The 16423-nt window shown below is 44.8% G+C and overlaps 1 protein-coding gene and 1 long non-coding RNA gene across 7 annotated transcripts in view; one reads left to right on the plus strand and one right to left on the minus strand.

Moving 5' to 3' along the window:
* The window catches only part of LOC126541744 (aquaporin-9-like), a 76689-nt gene that overhangs the window by 40454 nt on the left and 19812 nt on the right, over nt 1–16423 (minus strand). The gene's annotated exons all lie outside the window — the stretch shown is intronic.
* LOC129387632 (uncharacterized) lies at nt 5402–11340 on the plus strand. The gene is made up of 2 exons (XR_008614814.1): nt 5402–5872; nt 7633–11340. It is a non-coding gene; the product is annotated as an uncharacterized lncRNA (long non-coding RNA).

Here is a 16423-nt window from a genome sequence, read left to right on the forward strand (position 1 = left end):
AGAGCATAATCATAACAGCGTGGACGAAACTTGCTGTCCCAGTTTCTTGGTGCCGTTACGGAATGGAAACATGACAACTAGGGATGTTAGCGAGGCGAAATTTTCATCATCATCATCATCATCATCATCATCAGCCTAGTTACGCCCACTGCAGGGCAAAGGCCTCTCCCATACTTCTCCAGCTACCCCGGTCATGTACTAATTGTGGCCGTGTTGTCCCTGCAAACTTCTTAATCTCATCCGCCCACCTAACTTTCTGCCTCCCCCTACTACGCTTCCCTTCCCTTGGAATCCAGTCCGTAACCCTTAATGACCATCGGTTATCTTCCCTCCTCATTACATGTCCGGCCCATGCCCATTTCTTTTTCTTGATTTCAACTAAGATGTCATTTACCCGCGTTTGTTCCCTCACCCAATCTACTCTTTTCTTATCCCTTAACGTTACACCTATCATTCTTCTTTCCATAGCTCGTTGCGTCGTCCTCAATTTCAGCAGAACCCTTTTCGTAAGCCTCCAGGTTTCTGCCCCGTAGGTGAGTACTGGTAAGACACAGCTGTTATACACTTTCCTCTTGAGGGATAGTGGCAACTTGCTGTTCATGATTTGAGAATGCCTGCCAAACGCACCCCAGCCCATTCTTATTCTTCTGGTTATTTCAGTCTCATGATCCGGGTCCGTGGTCACTACCTGCCCTAAGTAGATGTATTCCCTTACCACTTCCAGTGCCTCGCTACCTATCGTAAACTGCTGTTCTCTTCCGAGACTGTTAAACATTACTTTAGTTTTCTGCAGATTAATTTTCAGACCCACCCCTCTGTTTGCCTCTCCAGGTCATTGAGCATGCATTTCAATTGGTCTCCTGAGTTACTAAGCAAGGCAATATCATCAGCGAAACGCAAGTTGCTAAGGTATTCTCCATCAACTTTTATCCCCAATTCTTCCCACTCCAGGTCTCTGAATACCCCCTGTAAACATGCTGTGAATAGCATTGGAGATATCGTATCTCCCTGTCTGACGCCTTTCTTTATTGGGATTTTGTTGCTTTCTTCGTGGAGGATTACGGTGGCTGTGGAACCGCTATAGATATCTTCCAGTATCTTTACATATGGCTCATCTACACCCTGATTCCGTAGTGCCTTCATGACTGCTGAGGTTTCGACTGAATCAAATGCTTTTTCGTAATCAATGAAGGCTATATCTAAGGGTTGGTTATATTCCGCACATTTCTCTATCACCTGATTGATAGTGTGAATATGGTCTATTGTTGAGTAGCCTTTACGGAATCCTGCCTGGTCCTTTGGTTGAAAGAAGTCTAAGGTATTCCTGATTCTATTTGCGATTACCTTAGTAAATACTTTGTAGGCAACGGATAGTAAGGTGATCGGTCTATAATTTTTCAAGTCTTTGGTGTCCCCCTTCTTATGGATTAGGATTATGTTAGCGTTCTTCCAAGATTCCGGTACGTTTGAGGTCATGAGGCATTGTGTATATAGGGCGGCCAGTCTTTCTAGGGCAGTGTTCCCACCATCCTTCAACAAATCTGCTGTTACCAGATCCTGCCCAGATGCCTTCCCCCTTCGCATAGCTCCCAAGGCGTTCTTTACCTCTTCCGGTGTTACTTGTGGGATTTCAAGTTCCTCTAGCCTATTCTCTCTCACCTTATCGTCGTGGGTGTTACTGGTACTGTATAAATCTCTATAAAACTCTTCAGCCACTTGAACTATCTCATCCATATTAGTAACGATATTGCCGGCTTTGTCTCTTAACGCACACATCTGATTCTTGCCTATTCCTAGTTTCTTCTTCACTGCTTTTAGGCTTCCTCCGTTCCTGAGAGCCTGTTCAATTCTATCCATATTATAGTTCCTTATGTCCGCTGTCTTACGCTTGTTGATTAACTTAGAAAGTTCTGCCAGCTCTATTCTATCTGTAGGGTTAGAGGTTTTCATACATTGGCGTTTCTTGATCAGATCTTTCGCCTCCTGCGATAGCTTACTGGTTTCCTGTTTAACGGCGTTACCACCGACTTCTATTGCGCGCTCCTTAATGATGTCCATAAGATTGTCGTTCATTGCTTCAACACTATGGTCCTCTTCCTGGGTTAAAGCCGAATACCTGTTCTGTAGCTTGATCCGGAATTCCTCTAGTTTCCCTCTTACCGCTAACTCATTGATTGGCTTCTTATGTACCAGTTTCTTCCGTTCCCTCCTGAAGTCAAGGCTAATTCGAGTTCTTACCATCCTATGGTCACTGCAGCGCACCTTGCCGAGCACGTCTACATTTTGTATGATGCCAGGGTTCGCGCAGAGTATGAAGTCGATTTCATTTCTAGTCTCACCATTCGGGCTCCTCCACGTCCACTTTCGGCTAACCCGCTTGCGGAAAAAGGTATTCATTATCCGCATATTATTCTGTTCTGCAAACTCTACTAATAACTCTCCTCTGCTATTCCTAGAGCCTATGCCATATTCCCCCACTGACTTGTCTCCGGCCTGCTTCTTGCCTACCCTGGCATTGAAATCGCCCATAAGTATACTGTATTTTGTTTTGACTTTTCCCATCGCCGATTCCACGTCTTCATAGAAGCTTTCGACTTCCTGGTCATCATGACTAGATGTAGGGGCGTAGACCTGTACAACCTTCATGTTGTACCTCTTATTAAGTTTCACAACAAGACATGCCACCCTCTCGTTAATGCTATAGAATTCCTGTATGTTTCCAGCTATGTTATTATTAATCAGGAATCCGACTCCTAGTTCTCGTCTCTCAGCTAAGCCCCGGTAGCACAGGACGTGCCCGCTTTTTAGCACTGTATATGCTTCTTTTGGCCTCCTAACTTCACTGAGCCCTATTATATCCCATTTACAGCCCTCTACTTCCTCCAATAGCACTGCTACCCGTACAAAAATGAGTGTTGATTAACCATTGATATATTGTTGGGGAATTGTTGAAACAACGGACTTCAACAAATTTTCAAGAGCAATTGAGTTCACTCAATCCTTGCACAACAATATTACCATTGAGTGTTCTCAATAAACAATTTATTGGGTAATTTGTGTTGATTTTTCTAGTTGTTCTTTTGTTGTGTAGCAGTTGAGTCCAGTATACAATAATTAGAAATCGCATATGAAGACATTCCAAACATGTTTTGCGATGCGTTCCGACCTAATTCCTGTCACTTTGCGGCAGGTAGGTTCTTCTTTCGCCTCGCTTTCATTAATAGAAAATTATGTGTGACCGATGAGGTGTAATCGAACGTCGGCAGTCGAGCCCGGTACTCTAACCATTAAGGCTAAACCCCATTAAGGCTAAACCCCATTGGCGCGATTTTGTGCGCGACAGCGACGAGCGACGGGTTCGCGCGACGGATCGGGCCGTCGCTTGAACAGATCGCTCGGTCTTGTCGCGCGATCGCTCGGTTTTGCAAATCTAGAATTCGTCGCTCGTCGCCCGGAAGTGCTATGAGCGACTAGCCAATAGCGCAAAGCCGGAACTGGATGTACATAACTCTAGTACTTCCGATTGTCGCACGGAACGAGCAAACGATTGAATTTTTATAGGTGCAAGGATAAAAACCTAGTGGAAGACTTTCAGAAATTTTTTATGCTGCTTTTTACTGTAAAATACATCAACTTAAGTTAATAAAGCACGCGTCACGCTAGTTTCGGCGCCTATATTGCTGCCCTCATACCGGCAACACTGGGGAGACGTCGCTCGAAGTCATCGCTCGCATGGGGTGCAACTTGTAGGCGACGAGCGAACGCGACAGCCATCTCCATCGCGTCGCTTGTCGCTGTCGCGTGCAAGATCGCTTGCATGGGGTTTATACTTTAGCGCGATTTTGTGCGCGACAGCGACGAGCGACGGGTTCGCGCGACGGATCGGGCCGTCGCTTGAACAGATCGCTCGGTCTTGTCGCGCGATCGCTCGGTTTTGCAAATCTAGAATTCATCGCTCGTCGCCCGGAAGTGCTATGAGCGACTAGCCAATAGCGCAAAGCCGGAACTGGATGTACATAACTCCAGTACTTCCGATTGTCGCACGGAACGAGCAAACGATTGAATTTTTATACCTGCAAGGATAAGAACCTACTGCAAGACTTTCAGGAATAGTTATGCTGTTTTTTACAGTAAAATACATCAACTTAAGTTAATAAAGCACGCGTCACGCTAGTTTCGGCGCCTATATTGCTGCCCTCATACCGGCAACACTGGGAAGACGTCGCTCGAAGTCATCGCTCGCATGGGGTGCAACTTGTAGGCGACGAGCGAACGCGACAGCCATCTCCATCGCGTCGCTTGTCGCTGTCGCGTGCAAGATCGCTTGCATGGGGTTTATACTTTAAGCCACGAGCGCGCGCATAATCCTCTCATTCGAAAGCTAGTAAGCTCTGAAATGCTTGGCGTGTGCGCCGCGTGCCACTTCCTGGTGCTGTCGCTACAGCTGGCGCTTTGAAGCGCCTATCTCCGGGACCGCCCCACTTTCGTAGCCATTTTCGCTACGTAAAAACTGCAACGTTAGACTAGATTCATGACCGCCCAAGTTCATAACGATTTATTTCTTCGCCGGTGTACAAATGCCATCGTTGTATTAACATACACTAGATGACATAACCATTGGTACGATCCGAAATGAGCACGTTTCGGGGAGCAGAAGAATGCGAAATTCACTTGCAAACACGGTGACTACGCGCATGTGGAGTTCCCCAAAAGTAGACACGGCGGCAGCGCGGCCGGCGATAAGACAGGTGCCGACAGGCGACGACGCTACCTTCGAGCATCGGACGCACTGTGGGAACCGTAGGATGCAAGCGCGCACACGCTACAAATATACACGGTGAGGTCTTCGAATTTCCTGCGACGTACCCTCTGTCCGTAAAGCAAATATAGTTTTTTGTCCAATGTCCTTGGTACTAGAGATCAAAGAATGAACGCGCTTTGAGATCGCAGCGCGCAGCCGCTATAACCATTGACTTCAAAGAGCTTCAGATTCAGCAACAGCCGCAACAGTATCACAGCTAATCGCTGTATCTGCGGCTGCTCCCGTTACTCGCCTTGCGAGAAGCACGCGATTTATTTGAGCCTCGCCGAACTGTCGTCTTCTCATGTTCCAAGCCTGCAGGTCTCGTATGTTCAGTTAAGAACACCACAGGGAAATGAAAGAAATACAGGTAACGGACCCTTATTGTACCTTACTTGTCACCTCGTCATCTGCAAAGATGCTGCAAACTATTTTAGAAGTTTTAGTTTTGTAAAAATAGCAAAACTAGTAGTAATGGTTATTTCTAGGTGGCGCGACAAACGTTAAGATAGGTTCGGGTGTGTATGTGTGCGCGCAAACGGGCGCAACCGAGCTTCGTTTTGCGCACACTTATGCAACAGTAGACATGGTTACCGCTAGTTTCGTAGTCGCATTTTTTGGTCGTAGTATTTATTGTTTACGCTATAAATTAGGTAGTTCTTAAAAATTTATGAAGGTTAGTTGATGAAAAATTATTGCTAATCAATTAGTGGTTCTTAAGTGCCGTTATTTTGTGTTTGAAAGGTTTTTATAACTGAATACGATAGTGAAGCCATGTGAAGCTGTGAACGGCTCTCGGACTCAGTTATTCGGTTGCAGTTGTGCGGTGGTTCACGCCTCGTGCTTCTTGATGAAAATATTTTCTTTTCGGACATCATGACGCACATTTTAGTGAAATGCTTTAACGACGATAAGTGGGACGTTTATCCGGTGAAGTGGTTGGCTCACCCAACAACTAGTCTTCTATTGATGTGCGAGCCTGACGGTTTTGATGAGTTGCGCGGCAGAGGCCATGATGCCTCTTGGAGAGAAGGCACCCCGAAACAGTCGCAGCCGCACTTCTGAAGATAGGTAAGTAATCTCGTTTCCTTGGGCACGTAGCCTTCTTTTCTATTTTGACATTGACGAGCGTGACATGTTAAGCACACCGTTCACTTTCTTGAAGCAAACCGCATGCCCCGGAGCAAATGCGCGCGATACTAACTCTCGCTGCCGCCGTCACTTCGTTTGAAACAATGGTAGGCGAAGAGGCAGCGGCGCCCCATGTGCGTAAAATTGCATTGCTTCATTTGTTCCTGTCTAATAACGTTTCCTTCATTTGTATGAGAGAACACAATTGGAACATAAGGATCGGCTTCTCTGCGCAGTGATAATTTTCTACAGTGGCCACGTCATCTTTCATGGGGGCTCACGTATGCCGTCTAAGCGCTTGTTATCGCGTTCCGTTACGTGAGAGGCGCGCTGCCTTTCAAGGTATTTAGGCAGGCACTACGAGTTTAGGAGAACCGCGACAAATAATCGTGCAGCAGGTGTGCAGCTGTGCTACGCTTGTAGTACCACACTCGTACCGGAAGGCAGTGTTGCACTTCACGCTTACGCATTTCGTAACTATGGCGGCCTCCGTGGCAATTTGGGGCTCGAGGTCGTGGATACGATCCCTGCAGCGGCCGCATTCCAAAGGAGCGGAATGCAAAAACGCTCGTGCATTGTGCATTGTATGCACGTAAAAATTTCCAGGAAGTCAAAATTAATACGGAGTCCCCAACTACGACGTGCCTCATAATCAGATCGTTGGTTTGGCACGTGGAACATCAGAATTATTTTTTTTTTCCGTAGTGGCTCATCGTATACCATACGGTTAGTGTGATCACCTTTTGTGCCGTAGCGGTTAGCGCGCCTCGATTTAGGTTGCGGCTAATGATGCGGCGCACCGCGAAATATATTTCGCCTCTCTGGGATTTGCGGAGAACGGCCAACCGATTAGTCACAGCTTCCGTGCGGTGACTGTACACGGATACACAGCGCAAATGAACGGAGGTGTGGTGACGTGGTCAAAGAACAGAGCCGCCGACGGGCTCACCTTATCGTCTATCACCGCCAAAACTACCGCAGTAAGCATCTTTATCTAGCGCGGCGGGTTGCCGTTGGAGGCGTACTGTACAATATTAATAAGCGATAACCGAAACATGCCACCGTTCTCTGCTGCCTCTTTGAGTTGGACCGATCCGAATGTGCGTTGTTTCCAGAAGCGAAAGGAGCGCCAATCGGCGCGTTGTCGCCTCGAGCTAAGCGTCGCACTCGAGCACCGTTTGCGCGGTGAAGAATGACGCGTGCATGAAGCTAGCTCACTGCGCGGACGCTACCGCGCAAAACACGCAAGGGCGTGTACGCGACGTTCTGCACACAAATCGCGCGGGATGATCGGAGCCACGCCGGAGCGGCTAGCTTCAAAGAAGCGGTACATGTTCTCACTCGTACAGGCACGCTCACGCTCGCATCGCTCTCGGCGTATGTTTAGGTCATTCCTTCTACTGGACTTCTGCCCAAAGATTCGATATCTGTTTGGTATGGGCTATGCACTGTCGCGTGGTCTTTGGTTCTGCGAGAGAGCCGGGAATATTTTCCCCACTGTGAAACATCGCTGTGCGTGTTTTAGCTAACATTTACCGTAGCAACCCATTCCTTCCTTTTCTCGACGGCACTCGTAAAGAGTCGCAAATTTTTACTTGCCAGTATAGTGTGTAGTTCTATTTCGTGCGTAGTTATGTGCAGTGTGTGGCAGATTCTTAATCCGCGCGATATCATTTTCTGTCCACATTCCCTTCTCACAGGTTACGTATGCAGTAAATTCCCAGATGCTAAAGTGTTCTACGCCAAAAGCACCTTGGCGTCGTGCAAGAGACACCCGTTGATATGTGGCTGATTCACTAGCAAGCTCGCATCTGTGTTGCCACTCTCCATCAAGTGGGATTTTCAACTATCTTTTGTGTTGCGCTGTGGTGTACTAGCTGCCGCATGGACGCTGTGAAGGCTTTCGATTTGCTCTGGCGTTTAGTAGTAAAGGATGGGCTACCTTTTGAGGGGAGGCATTTACTTTTGTTTGTGAGAATGTTTACCAGCCTAACCAAGTGATACGTGGGTACTGTAAACAGCAGCACGAACAGAGGCGGACGACGAAATAGGTAGGAGCACACACGAGCGCAAGCTCTACTAAAAGTTTGCTTTTGATGACAAAGGTATTAAACACACTGGTCAACTTGGCAAAGGTAAAAATCCGTGCATGCGTGGCAGAAACAGCCACGTGCGACAAGAAAAAAATATGAAGCCATGTCATGTAGAATAAACGTGCGTGAAAAACGAGAACTATCGGTCAAATCTATTGAAAAAGCGAAAGATCTGTCCGATAAGTGATACTACCCAACGGGAAATACTCTTTTGAGAACAACTTTTTCCCACTAAGGGCAACAGATAACTTGGTTATGCAATTGTTTCGTTTGTGATCAATAAATATTGCTTCTGGAACTCCTCTGGTGTTGCGGTATAGAGCAGAAAGAACGATTGTTTCATCACAAAGACCAGAACACAAGAGGACTTATGGAAGCATTATTTATTTATCACGAAGAAATATTCATAAGCAAGATTTCTGTGACCATTAGTGGGAAAGAGTTGCTGCAGTACTTCTCGTTAATATCACTTACAGGAGAAACCTTTCAGTTTTCATGTTTTTGTTAGTTTTTGACGCACATGTTTATTCTACAGGACGTATTTAGGTCCTTTTTTGTTGTGCCGGGCTGTGTATGCTGCGCATCCATGGCTTTTTCTTTGTGAAGTTGGCCAGTGTGTTTAAAATCTTCGTCTTCACGAATAAACTTCTACTTGAGTCAGCGTTCATGTGTGTTCCTACCTTAATTCATTCTTCTCGTCTCTGTTTGGGTGGTTGTGAAATATAAATGTACACCGAATTGGCGAAGTGTCCATAGAATTGATACATGAAGTTATTTGCGCTGTTTATTTCAGGAAGAACGCTATAGGGTCTTATCTTCTCAATGTTTTTGACACTGAGTACATTTTTCTAGTTCAATTTCAAGGAGTCCCCTGAGGAAGCCAATAAGAGTGATGGTAACTTCCTTTGTGTGTAAGATTTATGAATTTCATCCATTCAAGGCATGACATGGCACATGCCTGATTGTAGGTTGCAAGCATTCGTAGTAAGATCTACTTTTCGGTTCTCATGACGCTTCTTTGTACTGCGCTGCATTCTCCAGGCACATGAACCTTTTTATGCTTAAGTGCATGCGTTCTTTTTCTATATGTTGGAGCGAAAATTGTAAACTTAAATATGCATATATGTCACAGAGTTGCATGCCCGCGCCCCTCTCGAGTGGGCCGACATTGCCACCGCAGCCGCAACGCTGCTTGCACGGCGATGAGGGAGAGCGCTCCCCATTGTCCCTGAACCCGCCCGACGGGTTGATCACGTGGGTCGCCTGAGCGCGACGGAGGGACGAGGCGGCTCGGCGAGCCGGCAGAGTGGCTTGGAAGACGGAGCAGGGTGGTCGTGCACCGGGAGACAGCTGAAGATGTGGTCGGCAGGCTGAAACCTCCAGGCCGAAGTCTTCGCCGTTCGACCGACAGACGGTGCAAGTCCGTCAGGATCTTCGGCAGCGAGGTAGCAGCAGCCCGACGCTCTTCAGAACGGGATCTCGGCAAGCACGCCACAGTTAAGCCTCGTGTTCCAGCCCGCTCTCAGAACTTTCCGCCGGACTCTTTTTTTTTAATCGCGTTTAATCTTTCATTTATTTATCCATCGCGTGTTAATTATTGTATGCTCTGTTAGTGTAGTGTTTGTCGCATTTATTTTCGCGTGTATTTTTCATTTTTGTCGCGTATTTTTTGTTTATTCGCGAGTGTTAGGAGCTCCCACGTGGTGGGCTTAGTGTCGCGCGAGTGGCGTCAGGGCGTGTGCTGTGTGACCCGCACGCCTTCCGCGAACTAGGCCCCACGGCTTGTAATTTGTATGTTCTTTTTCTTTTATTATGTTTTGCCCATGATTTTATTTTATTAAATTGAATGTGTGCGTACGACGTCGCCTCCCGTCTCATGCCTCTGGTTCACGGTCGATCAGGCGTGGACCTTATCGCCGGTCAGCAGTCGAACCCTCAATAAACGCACGCGGGGTGGGTTTGTTGTCGCCCCATCCCCTCCGGTTCGGAGAGTGCGATTACCTCACCATCAATCTTTGACAATATATATCATTTTCCTTGTAATCTTTTTCAACATGGGTGCTGTAGCTCCCTCTGTCTTTCAGTTACTGCTTTGTCCCAATTTTTATGCAACCTTTGTATTTTATGCAGCAAAATTCTGGTGCTATTTTAATAACATTTTATCTGCGAAATTGAGCTAATTGGTGTTTCTTACATGCATTTATTGGCGTTTTTCACTGTCTCAGCAATCTGGCTGTCGAGTCATTGGAACCTTTTCTCATACTTTATGACTATTTCTGGGGTGCTTGATACTGAAAGTGCAGGTGACCATTTATTTGGCTGTTTGGAATTGTGTTAGCCATGTGTTACTACCAATTTTCTGTGCTAAATAATTATTTTTTCTCTTATCGTTCAAGGTATTAGCCTTTCCTTATCTCTTTATTGACTGAGGTAGCACTTAGTTGCTGGGTATAGGAAAAAAGGCCCCAAAAAGTGCTTTAATTAGCTTTGTGCAGGTCCAGAAAGATTACCTGAAAATGAGCTCACTAAATTGAGGAAATGCCACTAAGGAACTCTTCTATACCCCACATTAACATAATCAAATGGTGTACTGTTTGTTCTTGACTTGTGCCAGGGAGATAAGCTGCTTTCATTACACAACAGCTTTACACGTTTATTTCTGAAGAAAGCAATCCTGGCTTGTCAGAAACACGATTCAGGTGTTCATCATGCCCGACAACTTTCTAAATTATGTCTCGTCAAATAATAGCTAAGTTGAGTGATGTTATTTTATAAAATAATTGGGCAACATGAAAATATATATATCTCGAAGACAAAGCTAAGGCAAGTCTACTTTGGTACTTCATTAAATTTTAATCGTGGTGAAAGACGTGTGCTAAAGGTTGTATATATTTACGTGAAGTCATTTGTTTCAAGTTGGTTATTTTGCCTTCTCACAGTCAGCCGTAGCTCTTCCTGTGATGTGTTAGTGTGCGCAACATTTCAATGTAACATATTCAGATGTCTTTTGTGTATTCACATGCAAGCAGCTCCAAGTGTTCATGTGTTCAAAGTTGGTTGTTACAAGGGTATGCTTAAGGCCTGGCTTTTGAGTCGCTTTGCCTTCTAGTCATAAACTTAAGTCGAAAGTGAAGAGCACAGTGATCGTTTTGATTGGATTCATATGTATAGGTTTTTTCAGATGTATTTACACTGCTAGAGTGCTGTAGGTACTAGCCTATGTCTCCAGGCTCGATGTAGTGGTGCCTTATGTACTGTAATAATGTTTCACGTGCACGCATCTTTAGTGTAAATAAAGGTACTTCAAGTTGATCAGTCTCTCCTTTGATTTTGTTTGTGTTTGGGAAAGTTACGAGCAGGCACCGGGGCATGCAAGTGTGAACAGCGAAGCAATTTCAATATATGAATAAAAATACACTAGCCCAACGAAACCTCAATCATATTTCAATGGCGACTTATGAAATCTCAATGGCATCTCAAGTGTGCAACAATATGCTTTTCAATGCTGTGGCAAAATAACTCAACAACAGGTCAACAGAACTACCACAACGTTAGTTCAACGCAGAATCAATGGTAACTCAACAACCATTCAACAAAACGAACACAACGGGCTGTCTAAGCACAATGGACTTTCAATGGTAACTTAACAATTATTCAACATTGAGGTACCCAATGGTGTTTCAATTCGATTTCAGTGGCCAATATTCAAGAGTGCTCAACACTCAACCCAACAATTCTCCAACATACTATCAATAATTCCTCAATAAAAAACTCAACATTGACCAACAATATTTCAATGCCTTCTCAATAATTTTTTTTGTTCGGGTAGACTCGCCTCACTAGATAACGTTCTAGCGTTAAACGTTGCCAGGTTCATATTCCAATGGCGGCCTGTCCGGAGCACGGTTCGAACTCATTCAAATACGAATATTCAAGAAAAACGACCGTCGAATATCGAACTGAACACGGAATATTCCCGATTTAAAAAAATTGAGATGAAAAATTTTGTGGGGTTTGGTTGGCAACAAAAATCTTTACATTAGTTGATACATGCAGTGCAGTTAATTACTGAATTTCCGGTCAACATAGAGCCTTGTAATTAAGGAAGAAAGGAAAGTACGATCACCTCCGGTGCACGGTTGCAATGACGATAATGAAAAGAAAAAAAAGAAGACAGCAGCACATACCACACGCATGATACAGTGTCGTGTTCGTTGAATAAGCTAAGCGCGATACTAAAGCATCACGTATTGTTTCGAAGGAATCCAAACATATTGAGATTGGTAAAATAACGAATTGCTTTGCAAAATAGAGACATCGAAATCGCAGGCTGCCTAAAGTGAGACATGCTCAGGCAACGGCTGGTAATTATACTGTGCATAAGTTATCTCCTCTATGTGTTTGTTTAGAGACTGGATCGCCTTTGCAACAACGAGTCTCGATTAGCGTCGGTCTTTCTTCCTGTAGACTGGGAAAACCGTTGTTGTCTCTTGTGCAGTATACGAATCAAATAAATATTCGACGTCTTCGAATAGTGAAATCTCGAATCGAACACGAATCGGATAAAACATAAATACCATTTGATTCATATTCAAAGTTTTGTATATTCGAACTGTTAAATTGATAACGTTGCAGTGAAGGTACGTGCCTCTTACGGTTTTTTTTTAATAGCAGCTTCATCAATTTGGATCCCACCAGCTCTGACTTGAGTGTGACTGGCCGGGTTTACCCATACAAAAATTTATCTAGACAGCTTATAGTTAATATGCCGCTGTGTTCCTCCGAAGGCTTTTGATAGAATGCCTCAAAATTTGTGTGATGTCTATAGACTATTGCAGTCGATCCGCTATGAAGTCTGCGGGCCTCAATATACCAAAGAGAATAGGCCCGTTTACAAGTTTTGGCAACATATATAGTATGTAGACCTTACATAACCGGTACATAAGTATATAAAAAGAAGCACTCTGTCAATCTACTCTCTCTACATTCACTTTGACAACGGCAGTGATGCGCAATAGAGACGGTCACGTTACCTAACCACCAGCAGACTTTAACCAAAAGATGCAGTCACCACCAGTTTAAGTGCACGCATGCGCGCCTGCAAATGGTTAACGTTAATATGCAAAGCATAGTCGCAGAAACGCGCTTTCCGGTTGCACAAACACTTCATCTCACCGCCTTGAGCGCGGAAGCTTTGTAAGCCAATTGATTCATGCTGGCTTAGAAAGAACAGCCAGCTTAAAGAAGAAGAAAGAAAAAAGACACGGCACCTTGTACGGGTGATGATTGTTAAGCTTTAACGCGATAGCGTTAAGGACCCCGTGTCGCGGAAAATCTTGCGTCGGCGTCGGCGTCCCGCGTCGGCGTTGGACGTCGCTTCGGCAAAAGGACTTTGGAACCAAATTTCTAACCACGCATACCCGACCACTTCTCTACCTCCAAAGTTGCTCATGCCTTGTCTTTCATTCTTTACAAAGTTATTCCTCGGAATTTCGAGAACGGTAGCCTACAAACAAATGTAACGAAAAAAAAAATAAAAAAACGTCGACAGCGCATATCCTTTTGTTAACTCTTCTCAGACTGAAATATTAAAAGTGCGAAACAGTAACAGGAGATCGACCCAGGCAAGAGGCCGTGTTTCTACCAGAAAGCTCACCTTCGTGCACAGCGTTAGCAGCCAGCATTTTCCGGTAAACGTTACGGTTACATAAGCAGCAGTTGCCGGGAAGCATGAAAAGCAGCAAGGGGTCTTTGAATTCTATCGCGTTCCACTCTTAAAGGCGAAGCTTAAGCGCACTCCAAATTTTTATGGAATGTTTAAAAATCGCCTGTGAAAGATAACATAATTCTTGTCCTTGACCTGGATTATTCGAAAAAGCGGACATTACTAACAAGAGAAATCGAAATACATACTCACAAAATTAACGAATTTCACTAATTAACTTCTAAATAATTAACTTACAGCACATATTCGAATTTAAGAATTGTAACCGGTGACCTTGCAAGACGTCTACACTTGGAATGAAATTTCCATGATGACACCAGTGTTGAGATATTATTTCCCAAAATGCAGGGCCGTATACAACGACGTTCCAGTTACTTCTGTGCTTCAATACGTAAAAGAGCGGTTTGTTAAAAAAGTTAGTGGAATAAATTGCATTTTACGGTCAGTTTGATGGCGCATATCTCCAAGTTGGCGTCATTGTGGAAACTCATTCCGAGTGGATAAGCCTTGCAAAATCACCGGGTACGATTCGTAAATTGCAATATGTTCTGTACTGTAATTAATTCATAAGATACTCAATGAATTTCTTTTGTGCATTAGTTGAATATATGTTTCGATTTCTCGTTCAAGTAATGTCCGCCTCTCGGAATAATCCAGCTCAAGGACTAGAATTATGCTATGTGCAACATTTAATCCTTAAAAATTCCTTAATGCTTAAAAATGATCATCCCGTATACTACAGAGTTGTATGAAAGATACAAAGTGAAGTAACACGGTAATAGCAGTGCGAATTTGCAAGTAGATGCATGGTGCCTATAGAGTGTGCCAACAGTGGTGTACAGCCTTGTAATGCCCAACTTACCACATGTGCTGCACCGAATTCGATGCTTCAAAATGCTGTTGTAAGTGCGGGAACCTAACTATAAAAGCTCATAGTTGCGTTTCTAATATGTTGGAGGGAAGTTTCAGCTGCGAGAGCAGTTCAACACAAAGTTAATTAATGCACTAATTAAGCAGTAAATCAAATAGCATGATTCTTTTTTTGCGCAAACGTACTCTTCATGGTCAGAAATAAAGAACAATTTGTTCCCATTTTCCTTGATGTAGAAGATTATTTGGACATTACAGGAATATGAGAAGCACACCCTATTCAGAACCATATGCGTGCATTGTTTTTTTAAATGCAAGCTTAGTTAAAAAAGTGCAGTGCCGACTTCGTCAGCGAGCTACATATCCTTTTTTGTCGCCGGCAACTGATATTCTCAAATGCAAGCGTTGCAATTCGATGGCAATTGGCGTATAGAGCACGTGTTACCATCGACCCGCAGATAAGCGAAGTGAGCCGCGCGCTCTGATTGTGACGTCATCACCGGAGCTACCGCTGAAAACAACTTTTCGAGAAGAAAAAAAAAGAAAAACGAAATATGTCGATCCTGCTAGACTCCTCCCGCTCTGCACACACTGGACAGTACGCGTTGTCGTCCTCATCGCTTGATGACGTGGTTGAAACCGCAAGGACTTTCTATTGCATCTTTCAAGCGCAGTGTTGCTCGCGAGCGGTCAGCTGATGGTTTTCGGGAGCGCATTTTCAGTAAATATTCCGTGTCACGTCATAATACAGGGTTTTAGCTTAGCGCGATACGTTCCCGCGATTCGGGAGCCCTTCTGCAGCATGCGTGTTGCGTATCGTGGACCACTGTGGCGGTATGAGTACATTAAACTCCCGGGTTTCGCGTGCCAAAAACCACGGTCTGATCGTGAGGCACGCCGTATTGGGAGACTTCGGAAATATTTTGAACACCTGGGGTTCTTCGACGTGCACCCAATGCACGGCACAGGGGCATTTTTGCATTTCGTCCCCTATCGGAATGCGGCCGCCGCGGCCGTAATTCGATCCCCCGACGTCCTGCTCAGCTGACGGTTACCACCGGTTACAGTGGGTGTGCAACAACACGGCAGCACCGAGACCGGTCGCTTCGATCTGAATTCGCGTATGCTACTTTCTCTTTCTCCTGATAGCAAGCAGCAAATGGTGAAATTAGCCATCGCTTAGACTCATCTCACGCCTAGGATAAAGTATATTAGCAATGTTTTATCGTTTTATTGAGGTTAGCAGTTTGTTTTAATACTGCTACGCCTGAATGGACCGTACGGAGCCGGGAAAGTTGTTCGATTTCTTACTTGGTGTTCTGAAGATGCGGAACGCTCTATATAGTTAATGAATGCATCATTAATTTAACACTATACGCTTTAGCACAGTACGCAATGACGGTATGCTAAAACATTGATCTCTCGGCATGCCTATACCGCGGCAAAACGGCGAAGATGCACACTTGGCCTAGCCTACGTATACCACGTATCGTGGTAGCGTATCACGTTTCCCGCAAAGCTATAAACCTCTCAAGCGTTTGCTCTGCTATTGCTCGGCGGCCGTACTTTGTGACGACGTATTTCCTTTTCTTTTTTGGGCTCTTTACGCCCTTCGTCACTGACGCAGACTTCGCCACACCACCGTTTTCGGCCAGTTGGCGCGATGGATGACAATTACGATGGAAAATGAAGTAGACCGCTAGAAAACACGGTACCCAAGTTTAGCTTTCATTAACAACTCGCCTATACCGTATCACTCAACGATGTGATTCTAGTACTAGCCACCGGAGTCAGCGCTTATAT

The sequence above is a fragment of the Dermacentor andersoni genome, chromosome 2 (assembly GCF_023375885.2).
Source record: "Dermacentor andersoni chromosome 2, qqDerAnde1_hic_scaffold, whole genome shotgun sequence".
Taxonomy (NCBI): Eukaryota; Metazoa; Arthropoda; class Arachnida; order Ixodida; family Ixodidae; genus Dermacentor; species Dermacentor andersoni.